Source organism: Oncorhynchus clarkii, unplaced genomic scaffold, assembly GCF_045791955.1.
Source record: "Oncorhynchus clarkii lewisi isolate Uvic-CL-2024 unplaced genomic scaffold, UVic_Ocla_1.0 unplaced_contig_13966_pilon_pilon, whole genome shotgun sequence".
Classification (NCBI taxonomy): Eukaryota; Metazoa; Chordata; class Actinopteri; order Salmoniformes; family Salmonidae; genus Oncorhynchus; species Oncorhynchus clarkii.
In genome coordinates, this window is record NW_027258061.1 from 82,501 (window position 1) to 100,000 (window position 17,500).

The 17,500-nt window shown below is 47.4% G+C and overlaps 1 protein-coding gene across 1 annotated transcript in view; it reads right to left on the reverse strand.

The window, feature by feature from the left end:
• Positions 1-17,500, reverse strand: part of LOC139394701 (thyrotropin-releasing hormone-degrading ectoenzyme-like) — a gene marked incomplete at both ends in the record, with an annotated part of 139,785 nt that overhangs the window by 82,315 nt on the left and 39,970 nt on the right. The window lies entirely within an intron of this gene.

Below are 17,500 nucleotides of genomic sequence, written 5' to 3' on the forward strand. Positions count from 1 at the left end.
CACTCTAGACCCACTCCAATTTGCTTACCGCCCAAATAGGTCCACAGACGATGCAATCTCAACCACACTGCACACCGCCCTAACCCATCTGGACAAGAGGAATACCTATGTGAGAATGCTGTTCATTGATTACAGCTCGGCATTCAACACCATAGTACCCTCCAAGCTCGTCATCAAGCTCGAGACCCTGGGTCTCGACCCCGCCCTGTGCAACTGGGTACTGGACTTCCTGACGGGCCGCCCCCAGGTGGTGAGGGTAGGCAACAACATCTCCTCCCCGTTGATCCTCAACACTGGGGCCCCACAAGGGTGCGTTCTGAGCCCTCTCCTGTACTCCCTGTTCACCCACGACTGCGTGGCCACGCACGCCTCCAACTCAATCATCAAGTTTGCGGACGACACAACAGTGGTAGGCTTGATTACCAACAACGACGAGACGGCCTACAGGGAGGAGGTGAGGGCCCTCGGAGTGTGGTGTCAGGAAAATAACCTCACACTCAACGTCAACAAAACTAAGGAGATGATTGTGGACTTCAGGAAACAGCAGAGGGAACACCCGATGGAACAGTAGTGGAGAGGGTAGCAAGTTTTAAGTTCCTCGGCATACACATCACAGACAAACTGAATTGGTCCACTCACACAGACAGCATTGTGAAGAAGGCGCAGCAGCGCCTTTTCAACCTCAGGAGGCTGAAGAAATTCGGCTTGTCACCAAAAGCACTCACAAACTTCTACAGATGCACAATCGAGAGCATCCTGGCGGGCTGTATCACCGCCTGGTACGGCAACTGCTCCGCCCTCAACCGTAAGGCTCTCCAGAGGGTAGTGAGGTCTGCACAACGCATCACCGGGGGCAAACTACCTGCCCTCCAGGACACCTACACCACCCGATGTCACAGGAAGGCCATAAAGATCATCAAGGACATCAACCACCCGAGCCACTGCCTGTTCACCCCGCTATCATCCAGAAGGCGAGGTCAGTACAGGTGCATCAAAGCTGGGACCGAGAGACTGAAAAACAGCTTCTATCTCAAGGCCATCAGACTGTTAAACAGCCACCACTAACATTGAGTGGCTGCTGCCAACACACTGACACTGACTCAACTCCAGCCACTTTAATAATGGGAATTGATGGGAAATGATGTAAATATATCACTAGCCACTTTAAACAATGCTACCTTATATAATGTTACTTACCCTACATTATTCATCTCATATGCATACGTATATACTGTACTCTATATCATCGACTGTATCCTTATGTAATACATGTATCACTAGCCACTTTAACTATGCCACTTTGTTTACATACTCATCTCATATGTATATACTGTACTCGATACCATCTACTGTATCTTGCCTATGCTGCTCTGTACCATCACTCATTCATATATCCTTATGTACATATTCTTTATCCCCTTACACTGTGTACAAGACAGTAGTTTTGGAATTGTTAGTTAGATTACTTGTTGGTTATTACTGCATTGTCGGAACTAGAAGCACAAGCATTTCGCTACACTCGCATTAACATCTGCTAACCATGTGTATGTGACCAATACAATTTGATTTGATTTGATTTGATATACTCTTATCACATTGCCTATTCATCTACTTCGCTATTTTGGATAACATATCGTTAGCAGGGAAAGAGACCTAACTACTCAAAGGCAGGGTGGTCAGCAAATTATGTACTCTTAATTATTCTTTACAAGTTATAATATGAAATTATACTAAATTATAATTTATAAATTATAACTTAAATTATTATTTTTTGATTATAGTTGTTGCAAAATATTTTTTTTTTTAGAACTATTCTCTCCGAACGACGCATTTCATGAATCCGCTGTGATGGTGGGCTCAAGGAAAGGCTGTACGAGAGGGTCAACACAGCCGGCCCGCTGAGACAGCGGGACAGCAGCAGGATTTAACAAGTTTGGTAGTTAGATATCAAGTCAGGAGGTTGCAGACTCGACTCAATTTACTGGTTGGGGGTTTAATGATCTCCAGCCTGGTGTGGACAGCAAGGAGAGTTCAACAATGGGAATGGAGAAGAGAAAGAAGAACGGAAGAAAAGGAACATGGAATATCTGTTTCCTGATTATAGAACTATGTCTCTCTATTGTAACGGTTTTCTTTATGAGAAGGAGAGTCGGACCAAAATGCAGCGTGTTGTTTACGATCCATGTTTATTAATAATACGAAACACGAATCTCCAATACAATACCACAAAACAAAACGTAACGAACGTAACGAAAACCTAAACAGCCTATCTGGTGAAAAACACATAGACAGGAACAATCACCCACAAACACACAGTGAAACCCAGGCTACCTAAATATGGTTCCCAATCAGAGACAATGACTAACACCTGCCTCTGATTGAGAACCATATCAGGCCAGACATAGAAATAGACAAACAAGACATCCAACATAGAATGCCCACCGAGTTCACGTCCTGACCAACACTAAAACAAGGAAAACACACACGAACGATGGTCAGAACGTGACAGTACCCCCCCTCCAAGGTGCGGACTCCGGACGCACAACTTAAACCTATGGGGGAGGGTGTGGGTGGGCATCTGTCCGCGGTGGCGGCTCTGGCGCTGGACGTGGACCCCACTCCATAACAGTTTTAGTCCACCTCCTTAGCGTCCCTGGATAGGTTACCCTCCTTAAAGACCGCTCGGGACAGAGGGGCAGCTCGGGACAGAGGTAGCTCGGGACTGATGGGTAGCTCAGCACTGAGAGGAAGCTCAGCACTGAGAGGAAGCTCAGCACTGAGAGGAAGCTCAGGCAGGTGGTTGGATCCGGCAGATCCTGGCTGACTGGCGGATCCGGAAGATCCTGGCTGACTGGCGGATCCGGAAGATCCTGGCTGACTGGCGGATCCGGAAGATCCTGGCTGACTGGCGGATCCGGAAGATCCTGGCTGACTGGCGGATCCGGAAGAGTCTGGTCGACTGGCGGATCCGGAAGAGTCTGGTCGACTGGCGGATCCGGAAGAGTCTGGTCGACTGGCGGATCCGGAAGAGTCTGGTCGACTGGCGGATCTGGAAGAGTCTGGTCGACTGTCAGATCTGGAAGAGTCTGGTCGACTGTCAGATCTGGAAGAGTCTGGTCGACTGGCAGATCTGGAAGAGTCTGGTCGACTGGCAGATCTGGAAGAGTCTGGTCGACTGGCAGATCTGGAAGAGTCTGGTCGACTGGCAGATCTGGAAGAGTCTGGTCGACTGGCAGATCTGGAAGAGTCTGGTCGACTGGCAGCTCTGGCTGCTCCATGCTGACTGGCTGCTCCATGCTGACTGGCAGTTCTGGCTGCTCCATGCTGACTGGCTGCTCCATGCTGACTGGCAGCTCTGGCTGCTCCATGCTGACTGGCTGCTCTGGCTGCTCCATGCTGACTGGCTGCTCCATGCTGACTGGCTGCTCTGGCTGCTCCATGCTGACTGGCGGCCCTGGCTGCTCCATGCTGACTGGCGGCCCTGGCTGCTCCATGCTGACTGGCGGCCCTGGCTGCTCCATACTGACTGGCGGCCCTGGCTGCTCCATACTGACTGGCAGCTCTGGCGGCTCCTTGCAGACTGGCAGCTCTGGCGGCTCCTTGCAGACTGGCAGCTCTGGCGGCTCCTTGCAGACTGGCAGCTTTGGCGGCATCCTGCAGACAGGCAGCTCTGGCGGCTCCTTGCAGACTGGCAGCTCCTTGCAGACTGGCAGCTCCTTGCAGACTGGCAGCTCCTTGCAGACTGGCAGCTCCTTGCAGACTGGCAGCTCCTTGCAGACTGGCAGCTCCTTGCAGACTGGCAGCTCTATGCAGACTGGCAGCTCCTTGCAAACTGGCAGCTCTATGCAGACTGGCAGTTCTGAACAGGCGGGAGACTCCGGCAGCGCTGTAGAGAAGGAAGGCTCTAACAGCGCTAAACAGGCGGGAGACTCCGACAGCGCTGGAGAGGAGGAGGGCTCCGGCAGCGCTGGACAGGCGAGGCGCACTGTAGGCCTGATGCGTGGTGCTGGCACTGGTGGTACTGGGCCGAGGACACGCACAGGAAGCCTGGTGCGGGGAGCTGCTACCGGAGGGCTGGGGTGTGGAGGTGGTACTGGAAAAACCGGACCGTGCAGGCGCACTGGAGCTCTTGAGCACCGAGCCTGCCCAACCTTACCTGGTTGAATGCTCACGGTCGCCCTGCCAGTGCGGCGAGGTGGAATAGCCCGCACTGGGCTATGCAGGCGAACCGGAGACACCGAGCGCAAGGCTGGTGCCATGTAAGCCGGCCCAAGGAGACGCACTGGGGACCAGCTGCGTAGAGCCGGCTTCATGGCATTAGGCTCGACGCTCAATCTAGCCCGGCAGACACGCGGAGCTGGAATATACCGCACCGGGCTATGCACCCGCACTGGAGACACCGTGCGCACCACTGCATAACACGGTGCCTGTCCGGTCTCTCTAGCCCCCCGGTAAGCACAGGGAGTCTGCTCAGGTCTCCTACCTGGCATAGCCATACTCCCTGTTAGCCCCCCCCCAAGAAATTTTTGGGGCTGCCTCTCAGGCTTCCATCCGCGTCGCCGTGCTGCCTTCTCATACCAGCGCCTCTCTGCTTTCACCGCCTCCATTCTACGGTAACCTTCCTCGCACTGCTCCAGCGAATCCCAGGCGGGCTCCGGCACTCTCCCTGGGTCGGCCGCCCACCTGTCGATCTCCTCCCAAGTAGTATACTCCATACTGTACTCCTCCTTGGGCTGTTCCTGTTGTTTCTTCTCCCGCTGCACCTTAGTGCGGCTACACTCCCCTGGTTTAGCCCAGGGTCCTCTCCCGTCGAGGATTTCCTCCCATGTCCAGAAATCCTTATTGCGCTTCTCCTCGCGCTGCTCCTGCCTGTTGACACGCTGCTTGGTCCGTTGGTGGTGGGTGATTCTGTAACGGTTTTCTTTATGAGAAGGAGAGTCGGACCAAAATGCAGCGTGTTGTTTACGATCCATGTTTATTAATAATACGAAACACGAATCTCCAATACAATACCACAAAACAAAACGTAACGAACGTAACGAAAACCTAAACAGCCTATCTGGTGAAAAACACATAGACAGGAACAATCACCCACAAACACACAGTGAAACCCAGGCTACCTAAATATGGTTCCCAATCAGAGACAATGACTAACACCTGCCTCTGATTGAGAACCATATCAGGCCAGACATAGAAATAGACAAACAAGACATCCAACATAGAATGCCCACCGAGTTCACGTCCTGACCAACACTAAAACAAGGAAAACACACACGAACGATGGTCAGAACGTGACATCTATAGAACTATGTCTCTCAGAGGTCTCCTGATTCTAGAACTATGTCTCTCAGAGGTCTACTGATTCTAGAACTATGTCTCTCAGAGGTCTCCTGATTCTAGAACTATGTCTCTCAGAGGTCTCCTGATTATAGATCTATGTCTCTCAGAGGTCTCCTGATTCTAGAACTATGTCTCTCAGAGGTCTCCTGATTATAGAACTATGTCTCTCAGAGGTCTCCTGATTATAGAACTATGTCTCTCAGAGGTCTCCTGATTCTAGAACTATGTCTCTCAGAGGTCTCCTGATTCTAGAACTATGTCTCTCAGAGGTCTCCTGATTCTAGAACTATGTCTCTCAGAGGTCTACTGATTATAGATCTATGTCTCTCTATAGAACTATGTCTCTCAGAGGTCTACTGATTATAGATCTATGTTTCTCAGAGGTCTACTGATTATAGAACTATGTCTCTCAGAGGTCTCCTGATTACAGAACTATGTCTCTCAGATGACTCCTGATTATAGAACTATGTCTCTCAGAGGTCTACTGATTATAGAACTATGTCTCTCAGAGGTCTACTGATTCTAGAACTATGTCTCTCAGAGGTCTCCTGATTATAGAACTATGTCTCTCAGAGGTCTACTGATTATAGATCTATGTCTCTCAGAGGCAGGGCCTGAAGAGTTGGGAAAGGAAACGGAGTTGGGAAAGGAAACAGATCTTGCAGCCTACTACTGTACACAACAGCACCACTGTAAATGACTACTGTACACAACAGCACCACTGTATTCTACTACTGTATACAACAGCACCACTGTATATTACTACTGTATACAACAGCACCACTGTATTCTACTACTGTATACAACAGCACCACTGTATTCTACTACTGTACACAACAGCACCACTGTATTCTACTACTGTACACAACAGCACCACTGTATTCTACTACTGTATACAACATCACCACTGTATTCTACTACTGTATACAACATCACCACTGTATTCTACTACTGTACACAACAGCACCACTGTATTCTACTACTGTATACAACAGCACCACTGTATTCTACTACTGTATACAACAGCACCACTGTATATTACTACTGTACACAACAGCACCACTGTAAATGACTACTGTATACACCAGCACCACTGTATTCTACTACTGTACACAACAGCACCACTGTATTCTACTACTGTACACAACAGCACCACTGTATTCTACTACTGTATACAACAGCACCACTGTATTCTACTACTGTACACAACAGCACCACTGTATTCTACTACTGTACACAACAGCACCACTGTATTCTACTACTGTATACAACAGCACCACTGTATTCTACTACTGTATACAACAGCACCACTGTATATTACTACTGTACACAACAGCACCACTGTAAATGACTACTGTATACACCAGCACCACTGTATTCTACTACTGTATACAACAGCACCACTGTATTCTACTACTGTATACAACAGCACCACTGTATTCTACTACTGTATACAACAGCACCACTGTATTCTACTACTGTATACACCAGCACCACTGTATATTACTACTGTATACAACAGCACCACTGTAAATGACTACTGTATACACCAGCACCACTGTATTCTACTACTGTATACAACAGCACCACTGTATTGTACTACTGTATACAACAGCACCACTGTATTCTACTACTGTATACAACAGCACCACTGTAAATGACTACTGTATACACCAGCACCACTGTATTCTACTACTGTATACACCAGCACCACTGTATTCTACTACTGTATACAACAGCACCACTGTATTCTACTACTGTATACAACAGCACCACTGTATTCTACTACTGTATACAACAGCACCACTGTATTCTACTACTGTATACAACAGCACCACTGTATTCTACTACTGTATACAACAGCACCACTGTATATTACTACTGTATACAACAGCACCACTGTATTCTACTACTGTACACAACAGCACCACTGTATATTACTACTGTATACAACAGCACCACTGTATTCTACTACTGTACACAACAGCACCACTGTATTCTACTACTGTATACAACAGCACTACTGTATTCTACTACTGTATACAACAGCACCACTGTAGTCTACTACTGTATACAACAGCACCACTGTATTCTACTACTGTATACAACAGCACCACTGTATTCTACTACTGTATACAACAGCACCACTGTATTCTACTACTGTATACACCAGGCCCACTGTATATTACTACTGTATACAACAGCACCACTGTATTCTACTACTGTATACACCAGCACCACTGTATTCTACTACTGTATACAACAGCACCACTGTAAATTACTACTGTATACAACAGCACTGCCATACCTACTTAGTACTGTCTATAGTATATTGGCCCTTGTATTAAAGTAGGTTGTGTGAATACCTTGTCTATACTATAATGTCCATAGTATATTGGCCCTTGTATTAAAGTAGGTTGTGTGAATACCTTGTCTATACTGTCTATAGTATATTGGCCCTTGTATTAAAGTAGGTTTGTCTATACTGTCTGTAGTATATTGATGTGAGTTGTGTGAATACCTTGTCTATACTGTCTGTAGTATATTGATGTGAGTTGTGTGAATACCTTGTCTATACTGTCTGTAGTAAATTGATGTGAGTTGTGTGAATACCTTGTCTATACTGTCTGTAGTAAATTGATGTGAGTTGTGTGAATACCTTGTCTATACTGTCTGTAGTAAATTGATGTGAGTTGTGTGAATACCTTGTCTATACTGTCTGTAGTAAATTGATGTGAGTTGTGTGAATACCTTGTCTATACTGTCTGTAGTATATTGATGTGAGTTGTGTGAATACCTTGTCTATACTGTCTGTAGTAAATTGATGTGAGTTGTGTGAATACCTTGTCTATACTGTCTGTAGTATATTGATGTGAGTTGTGTGAATACCTTGTCTATACTGTCTGTAGTATATTGATGTGAGTTGTGTGAATACCTTATCTATACTGTCTGTAATAAATTGATGTGAGTTGTGTGAATACCTTGTCTATACTGTCTGTAGTATATTGATGTGAGTTGTGTGAATACCTTGTCTATACTGTCTGTAGTATATTGATGTGAGTTGTGTGAATACCTTGTCTATACTGTCTGTAGTATATTGATGTGAGTTGTGTGAATACCTTGTCTATACTGTCTGTAGTATATTGATGTGAGTTGTGTGAATACCTTGTCTATACTGTCTGTAGTATATTGATGTGAGTTGTGTGAATACCTTGTCTATACTGTCTGTAGTATATTGATGTGAGTTGTGTGAATACCTTGTCTATACTGTCTGTAGTATATTGATGTGAGTTGTGTGAATACCTTGTCTATACTGTCTGTAGTATATTGTGTGCAGTGATCTGTGTTGTAAAATATAAATGATGTTTTGTTGTCTTTTACCAATTGACCTTTAGTATTCAGATCCATTGATCAGCCTGTTAATACGCTACACTATCGCGTGGCGTACTGTAATGTGAGTCATTTACAGCAGATAGATGGGGCTGCTTCGAACAGCCGTTAGTACAGGGATTGGACTAAATTGGTAAGGCGATGTCTGGCTGTGAAGGTGAATCATCGGGGTGTAATTACAACAGGCCCATTACATCCTCGGCCTCCTTGAATCCCGTGTAGGATCCTGCCGGTGAGGGATATTAGTGGTGAACGGCACAAACAACTCATGAAGGAAAGACTCTTCCGTTCCCTCGTCTCGGTCTGACTGATGATAAAACACACAGCCAGGGTATTGGGTCTGACTGATGATAACACACACAGCCAGGGTATTGGGTCTGACTGATGATAACACACACAGCCAGGGTATTGGGTCTGAGTGATGATAACAGACACAGCCAGGGTATTGGGTCTGACTGATGATAACACACACAGCCAGGGTATTGGGTCTGACTGATGATAACAGACACAGCCAGAGTATTGGGTCTGACTGATGATAACACACACAGCCAGGGTATTGGGTCTGACTGATGATAACACACACAGCCAGGGTATTGGGTCTGACTGATGATAACACACACAGCCAGGGTATTGGGTCTGACTGATGATAACACACACAGCCAGGGTATTGGGTCTGACTGATGATAACACACACAGCCAGGGTATTGGGTCTGACTGATGATAACACACACAGCCAGGGTATTGGGTCTGACTGATGATAACACACACAGCCAGGGTATTGGGTCTGACTGATGATAACACACACCGCCAGGGTATTGGGTCTGACTGATGATAACACACACAGCCAGGGTATTGGGTCTGACTGATGATAACACACACAGCCAGAGTATTGGGTCTGACTGATGATAACACACACAGCCAGAGTATTGGGTCTGAGTGATGATAACAGACACAGCCAGGGTATTGGGTCTGACTGATGATAACAGACACAGCCAGGGTATTGGGGCTGAGTGATAATAACACACACAGCCAGGGTATTGGGTCTGACTGATGATAACACACACAGCCAGGGTATTGGGGCTGAGTGATAATAACACACACAGCCAGGGTATTGGGTCTGAGTGATGATAACACACACAGCCAGGGTATTGGGTCTGACTGATGATAACACACACAGCCAGAGTATTGGGTCTGACTGATGATAACACACACAGCCAGGGTATTGGGGCTGAGTGATAATAACACACACAGCCAGGGTATTGGGTCTGAGTGATGATAACACACACAGCCAGGGTATTGGGTCTGACTGATGATAACACACACACCATCCCTGGACCCCACACCATCACCAATAACATTACATCCCTGGACCCCACACCATCACCAATACATTACATCCACCTGTAGATGTAGGGGTTACACTATCTCTACCTCCTTCCTCCCCTATCTCTACCTCCCTCCTCCCCTGTCCTCCTGCCCTATCTCTACCTCCCTCCTCCTCTGTCCCTCCTCCCCTATCTCTACCTCCCTCCTCCCCTATCGCTACCTCCCTCCTCCCCTGTCCTCCTGCCCTATCTCTACCTCCCTCCTCCTCTGTCCCTCCTCCCCTGTCCCTCCTCCCCTATCTCTACCTCCCCTCTCTACCTCCCCTCCCCTGTCATTCCTCCCCTATCTCTACCTCCCTCCTCCCCTATCTCTAGCTCCCCTATCTCTACCTCTCTCCTCACCTGTCCTTCCACTACCTCTCTCCTCCCCTGTCCCTTCTCCCCTAACTCTACCTCCCTCCTCCCCTGTCTTTCCTCCCCTATCTCTTCCTCCCTCCTCCCCTGTCTTTCCTCCCCTCTCTACCTCCCTCCTACATACACATTGCACTGTCTCTGAGGGCAGCCCGCTTCAGTATGAGTGGTAGTGACATCTCTCCCCTGTACCCCCAGGCCAAGGCCCAAACCAGCTGCCCTCCTGTCCTCCTCAACCCCTCTAAAGCCCACTCAGTGCCCAGCCAGGCTGGACAGATGGACAGATGGAGGAATGGAAGGAAGCAGAGCTCGTGGTATTGGACAAGAACGAGACATCCAGTAAAGGAGGTTAAACATCCCCTGATTCTCTCTCTCTCTCTCTCTCTCTCTCTCTCGCTCTCTACCTCTCTCTCTCTCCCTCCCTCTCTCTCTCTCCCTCCCTCTCTCCCTCTCTCCCTCTCTCCCTCCCTCCCTAGGGCTGAAGGTCCATAGAGGAGCATGGTCCCTGGTGGTGGTCTGGTGTTGTCTGCCTGTCACCTCACATCACTGCTGTTGTGACACTGACAGCTTCTGTTTAACATCACGTGGTTCAAGGTGTAAAAATAACACATCTTAATATAACAGTGTGGTAAACCAATCTAAATCAGCCTTTTTTAATTTAGATGACAAAAGGAGTGCCATGTTCTCTTGTTGCAGGCTTTCAGCTTTACATTTTTTTTGCGGCATAAGCCGGGAACACGTTCGACGTCCACCTAGTGAGGTAGACTGGATTAATGAGAGATGTCAGATGAACCCTCTGACTAAGCACTTTCTTGGAGAAAGTTCATTCATTTGTCTTGCTATTTAGATATTTGCTAGGGCCATAAAGATGCAGAGATAGGAACAACCTAAAGACATCTTGCTATTTTACTCCAGAATCATGCCAGCCTCCAGACGTAGGATCTTTCTTTGATCACTCTTATGTTGCTGAGGCTTCTAAAGTTTGTAATTTCCACTTTGAAATGTCAGACTTGATTTGCCCTGACGAAAACGTATCAATCCCTATAAAACATGTCCATTAATTATAATCCATATAATTACTCACATTTCCTGTTGATGCAGGATAATTTACAGTTGTAGCAAACGGGCTCAAATGAAGATCCTACATCTGTAGGTGTAGCCTACCTGCCTGGCTATGGCATTGTTAAGTCACTGCTGCTTTCTCACCTGAAGCCAAAAAGGAGGGGATTCTTCTCTAATACAATTTAAAACTATAAACTACGTATGCAATGTCATAATTTGATCACTCTGTTTTCGCAGAAAATGTTCCTGCACCACAGGAAATTCGAATCAAATTGTATTTGTCACATGTGTTGTAAACAACAGGTGTAGACTAACAGTGAAATGCTTCCTGACGGGCCCTTTACCAACAATACAGAGAGAAAAAAAAGAAAAACAATACAAACAGAACAATTTAATTAAAAAACAATAAGGTGAGGAATAAATAAACAATGAATAACAATATTCAAATGAGCATCGTGATTTACATAAATTCAATGAACACCTGCAGTTCTCTTTCTCTCTCGCTCGATCACACGCTAACGCACTAGACAGGATGCATGTCCTAATACTGCAGGTCCTAATACTGCAGGTCCTACTACTGAGACATTCACTAGACAGGATGCATGTCATAATACTGCAGGTCCTAATACTGAGACATCCACTAGACAGGATGCATGTCCTAATACTGAGACATCCACTAGACAGGATGCATGTTCTAATACTGCAGGTCCTAATACTGCAGGTCCTACTACTGAGACATTCACTAGACAGGATGCATGTCCTAATACTGCAGGTCCTACTACTGAGACATTCACTAGACAGGATGCATGTCCTAATACTGCAGGTCCTAATACTGAGACATTCACTAGACAGGATGCATGTCCTAATACTGCAGGTCCTAATACTGAGACATTCACTAGACAGGATGCAGGTCCTAATACTGCAGGTCCTAATACTGAGACATTCACTAGACAGGATGCATGTCCTAATACTGCAGGTCCTACTACTGAGACATTCACTAGACAGGATGCATGTCCTACTACTGAGACATTCACTAGACAGGATGCATGTCCTAATACTGCTGGTCCTAATACTGAGACATTCACTAGACAGGATGCATGTCCTAATACTGCTGGTCCTAATACTGAGACATTCACTAGACAGGATGCATGTCCTAATACTGCAGGTCCTAATACTGAGACATTCACTAGACAGGATGCAGGTCCTACTACTGAGACATTCACTAGACAGGATGCATGTCCTAATACTGAGACATTCACTAGACAGGATGCATGTCCTAATACTGAGACATTCACTAGACAGGATGCATGTCCTAATACTGCAGGTCCTACTACTGAGACATTCACTAGACAGGATGCATGTCCTAATACTGAGACATTCACTAGACAGGATGCATGTCCAAATACTGCAGGTCCTACTACTGAGACATTCAAATAGAAAAAAACTCAAGTCACACATCAACAACTGTCATTTTGTATAGCTTAATAACACACAGTAGATATTGGTCTAAATTCTAAAATACAAGTGTATTTTTTTGTAGCCTATCAAAACAAATGTCCCTTTTTTTTGAGAATATCAAATCCTCCTGATGCAAGTTAATTTTACTTCTGAGACGAAACTGGTCAAATTAAGGTCCGATATCTGTACAAACACCAACTACACACCAAGCCTGTTGTAAAATCAGCAAACATCCCTTTTCAGGACCCTGTCTTTCAAAGATAATTAGTGAAAATCCAAATAACTTCACAGATCACAAACAATTAATGAACATGCACCTGTGGAACGGTCACTAAGACACTAACAGCTTACAGACGGTAGGCAATTAAGGTCACAGTTATGAAAACTTAGGACACTAAAGGAGCCTTTCTAATGACTGAAAAACACCAAAAGAAAGATGCCCAGGGTCCCTGCTCATCTGCGTGAACATGCCTTAGGCATGCTGCAAGGAGGCATGAGGACTGCAGATGTGGCCAGGACAATGAATTGCAATGTCCGTACTGTGAGACTTCTAAGACAGTGCTACAGGGAGACAGGACGGACAGCTGATCTCCCTCGCAGTGGCAGACCACGTGTAACAACACCTGCACAGGATCGGTACATCCGAACATCACACCTGCGGGACAAGTACAGGATGGCAACAACAACTGCCCGAGTTACACCAGGAACGTACAATCCCTCCATCAGTGCTCTGACTGTACGCAATAGGCTGAGAGAGGCTGGACCGAGGCCTTGTAGGCCTGTTGTAAGGCAGGTCCTCACCAGACATCACCGGCAACAACGTCGCCTATGGGCACAAACCCACCATTGCTGGACCAGACAGGACTGGCAAAAAGTGCCTCAATCCCATTGAGCACGGCTGGGACCTGTTGGATCGGAGGGTGAGGGCTAGGGACATTCCCCCCAGGAATGTCCGGGAACTTGCAGGTGCGTTGGTGGAAGAGTGGGGTAACATCTCACAGCAAGAACTGGCAAATCTGGTGCAGTCCATGAGGAGGGGATGCACTTCAATTCTTAATGCAGCTGGTGGCCACACCAGATACTGACTGTTACTTTTGATTTTGACCCCCCTTTGTTCAGGGACACATTATTCCATTTCTGTTAGTCACATGTCTGTGGAACTTGTTCAGTTTATGTCTCAGTTGTTGAATCTCGTTATGTTCATTGAAATATTTACACATGTTAAGTTTGCTGAAAATAAACGCAGTTGACAGTGAGAGGACATTTCTTTTTTTGCTGAGTTTAGTTCCACAGAGACGTTGAGCCTGTTGTAGTTCCACAGGGACGTTGAGCCTGTTGTAGTTCCACAGGGACGTTGAGCCTGTTGTAGTTCCACAGGGACGTTGAGCCTGTTGTAGTTCCACAGAGATGTTGAGCCTGTCGTAGTTCCACAGGAACGTTGAGCCTGTTGTAGTTCCACAGAGATGTTGAGCCTGTCGTAGTTCCACAGGGATGTTGAGCCTGTCGTAGTTCCACAGGGACGTTGAGCCTGTTGTAGTTCCACAGGGATGTTGAGTCTGTCGTAGTTCCACAGGGACGTTGAGCCTGTTGTAGTTCCACAGAGACATTGAGCCTGTTGTAGTTCCACAGGGACGTTGAGCCTGCTGTAGTTCCACAGGGACGTTGAGCCTGTTGTAGTTCCACAGGGACGTTGAGCCTGTCGTAGTTCCACAGGGACGTTGAGCCTGTCGTAGTTCCACAGGGACGTTGAGCCTGTCGTAGTTCCACAGGGACGTTGAGCCTGTTGTAGTTCCACAGGGACGTTGAGCCTGTCGTAGTTCCACAGGGACGTTGAGCCTGTCGTAGTTCCACAGGGACGTTGAGCCTGTCGTAGTTCCACAGGGACGTTGAGCCTGTCGTAGTTCCACAGGGACGTTTAGCCTGTCGTAGTTCCACAGGGACGTTGAGCCTGTTGTAGTTCCATAGGGACGTTGAGCCTGTTGTAATTCCACAGGGACGTTGAGCCTGTCGTAGTTCCACAGGGATGTTGAGCCTGTTGCATTTCCACAGGGACGTTGAGCCTGTCGTAGTTCCACAGGGACGTTTAGCCTGTCGTAGTTCCACAGGGACGTTGAGCCTGTTGTAGTTCCATAGGGACGTTGAGCCTGTTGTAATTCCACAGGGACGTTGAGCCTGTTGTAGTTCCACAGGGACGTTGAGCCTGTCGTAGTTCCACAGGGACGTTGAGCCTGTCGTAGTTCCACAGGGACGTTGAGCCTGTCGTAGTTCCACAGGGACGTTGAGCCTGTCGTAGTTCCACAGGGATGTTGAGCCTGTTGCATTTCCACAGGGACGTTGAGCCTGTCGTAGTTCCACAGGGACGTTTAGCCTGTCGTAGTTCCACAGGGACGTTGAGCCTGTTGTAGTTCCATAGGGACGTTGAGCCTATTGTAATTCCACAGGGACGTTGAGCCTGTTGTAGTTCCACAGGGACGTTGAGCCTGTCGTAGTTCCACAGGGACGTTGAGCCTGTCGTAGTTCCACAGGGACGTTGAGCCTGTCGTAGTTCCACAGAGACGTTGAGCCTGTCGTAGTTCCACAGGGACGTTGAGCCTGTCGTAGTTCCACAGGGACGTTGAGCCTGTTGTAGTTCCATAGGGACGTTGAGCCTGTTGTAATTCCACAGGGACGTTGAGCCTGTCGTAGTTCCACAGGGATGTTGAGCCTGTTGCATTTCCACAGGGACGTTGAGCCTGTCGTAGTTCCACAGGGACGTTTAGCCTGTCGTAGTTCCACAGGGACGTTGAGCCTGTTGTAGTTCCATAGGGACGTTGGGCCTGTTGTAGTTCCATAGGGACGTTGAGCCTGTTGTAATTCCACAGGGACGTTGAGCCTGTTGTAGTTCCACAGGGACGTTGAGCCTGTCGTAGTTCCACAGGGACGTTGAGCCTGTCGTAGTTCCACAGGGACGTTGAGCCTGTCGTAGTTCCACAGGGATGTTGAGCCTGTTGCATTTCCACAGGGACGTTGAGCCTGTCGTAGTTCCACAGGGACGTTTAGCCTGTCGTAGTTCCACAGGGACGTTGAGCCTGTTGTAGTTCCATAGGGACGTTGAGCCTGTTGTAATTCCACAGGGACGTTGAGCCTGTTGTAGTTCCACAGGGACGTTGAGCCTGTTGTAGTTCCATAGGGACGTTGAGCCTGTTGTAATTCCACAGGGACGTTGAGCCTGTTGTAGTTCCACAGGGACGTTGAGCCTGTTGTAGTTCCACAGGGACATTGAGCCTGTCGTAGTTCCACAGGGATGTTGAGCCTGTTGCATTTCCACAAGGACGTTGAGCCTGTCGTAGTTCCACAGGGACGTTTAGCCTGTCGTAGTTCCACAGGGACGTTGAGCCTGTTGTAGTTCCATAGGGACGTTGAGCCTGTTGTAATTCCACAGGGACGTTGAGCCTGTTGTAGTTCCACAGGGACGTTGAGCCTGTTGTAGTTCCATAGGGACGTTGAGCCTGTTGTAATTCCACAGGGACGTTGAGCCTGTTGTAGTTCCACAGGGACGTTGAGCCTGTTGTAGTTCCACAGGGACATTGAGCCTGTTGTAGTTCCACAGGGACGTTGAGCCTGTTGTAGTTCCACAGGGACATTGAGCCTGTCGTAGTTCCACAGGGACGTTGAGCCTGTTGTAGTTCCACAGGGACGTTGAGCCTGTCGTAGTTCCACAGGGACGTTGAGCCTGTCGTAGTTCCACAGGGACGTTGAGCCTGTCGTAGTTCCACAGGGACGTTGAGCCTGTCGTAGTTCCACAGGGATGTTGAGACTGTTGCATTTCCACAGGGACGTTGAGCCTGTCGTAGTTCCACAGGGACGTTGAGCCTGTTTTAGTTCCACAGGGACGTTGAGCCTGTCGTAGTTCCACAGGGACGTTGAGCCTGTTGTAGTTCCACAGGGACGTTGAGCCTGTTGTAGTTCCACAGGGACGTTGAGCCTGTCGTAGTTCCATAGGGACATTGAGCCTGTTGTAGTTCCACAGGGACGTTGAGCCTGTCGTAGTTCCACAGGGACGTTGAGTCTGTTGCATTTCCACAGGGACGTTGAGCCTGTCGTAGTTCCACAGGGACGTTGAGCCTGTTGTAGTTCCACAGGGACGACTCCAAATCCAATTCATTTGCATCGTTATTACATTCTCTTGATCTAATACTTCCACATAACAACACAACACACTGACAAGGTAAAGCCTGCAATATTTTTTAATCAGATATTACAACCAAATTTGGAATACTCCTCTAACTAATTAATCCATGACACAGCATGTTTAAATTGCTAACCCAGGAAGGATATCAAGAGGGTAGATTGCTTTCTCTGTATAATGGCCTTAGAGGATGAAATGAATTTACATTAGAAACATGAAAGAAGAACAAGATGGTCTGTTTCCCTCACTTTCATGTTTACTAACCGGAGAGAGACTGAAGAGAGGAAGAGAGAGAGAGAGAGAGAGAGAGAGAGGGAGAGAGGAAGAGAGAGAGTGAAAGGGTGAG